General features: G+C 29.9%; 1 protein-coding gene across 1 annotated transcript in view; it reads right to left on the bottom strand.

Annotated features, from left to right (window-relative positions):
- Nucleotides 1-411, bottom strand: part of LOC106879808 (iroquois-class homeodomain protein irx-3) — a 124153-nt gene that overhangs the window by 103578 nt on the left and 20164 nt on the right. The window lies entirely within an intron of this gene.

Below are 411 nucleotides of genomic sequence, written 5' to 3'. Positions count from 1 at the left end.
TATATATGAATATATGAATATATGTATATAACTATATACAAACATATATATGGATATATATTATATATATATTATATATATATTTCTGTATGTGCTTATGTGTGAGATGGAGAGAGAGCGTATGTGTGTGTGTGTGTGTGTGTGTGTGTGTGTGTGCACGCGGGCTTGTGTGTGTATGTGTCTGTGTCTGTATGTGTGTGTGTATGGTTATAAATACTTAAGATAATCCGATGCATAAAAAGTGGGTCCTTAGAATTTATTTAGACGAGGATGCGCATTTAGCATAGTGAGTGGATGACAACGATTGCACAATATCTCACCAACAGACTAAAAGACTCAAAATGTGTTAAAACAATTGAAATGATTTTAAGAAAGATATATGTTTATATATATATATATATATATATATAT

This window comes from Octopus bimaculoides, chromosome 1 (genome assembly GCF_001194135.2).
Source record: "Octopus bimaculoides isolate UCB-OBI-ISO-001 chromosome 1, ASM119413v2, whole genome shotgun sequence".
NCBI lineage: Eukaryota > Metazoa > Mollusca > Cephalopoda > Octopoda > Octopodidae > Octopus > Octopus bimaculoides.
The sequence above is the reverse complement of the archived record's forward strand: the minus strand, read 5'-3'. Positions and strand labels throughout refer to the sequence as shown.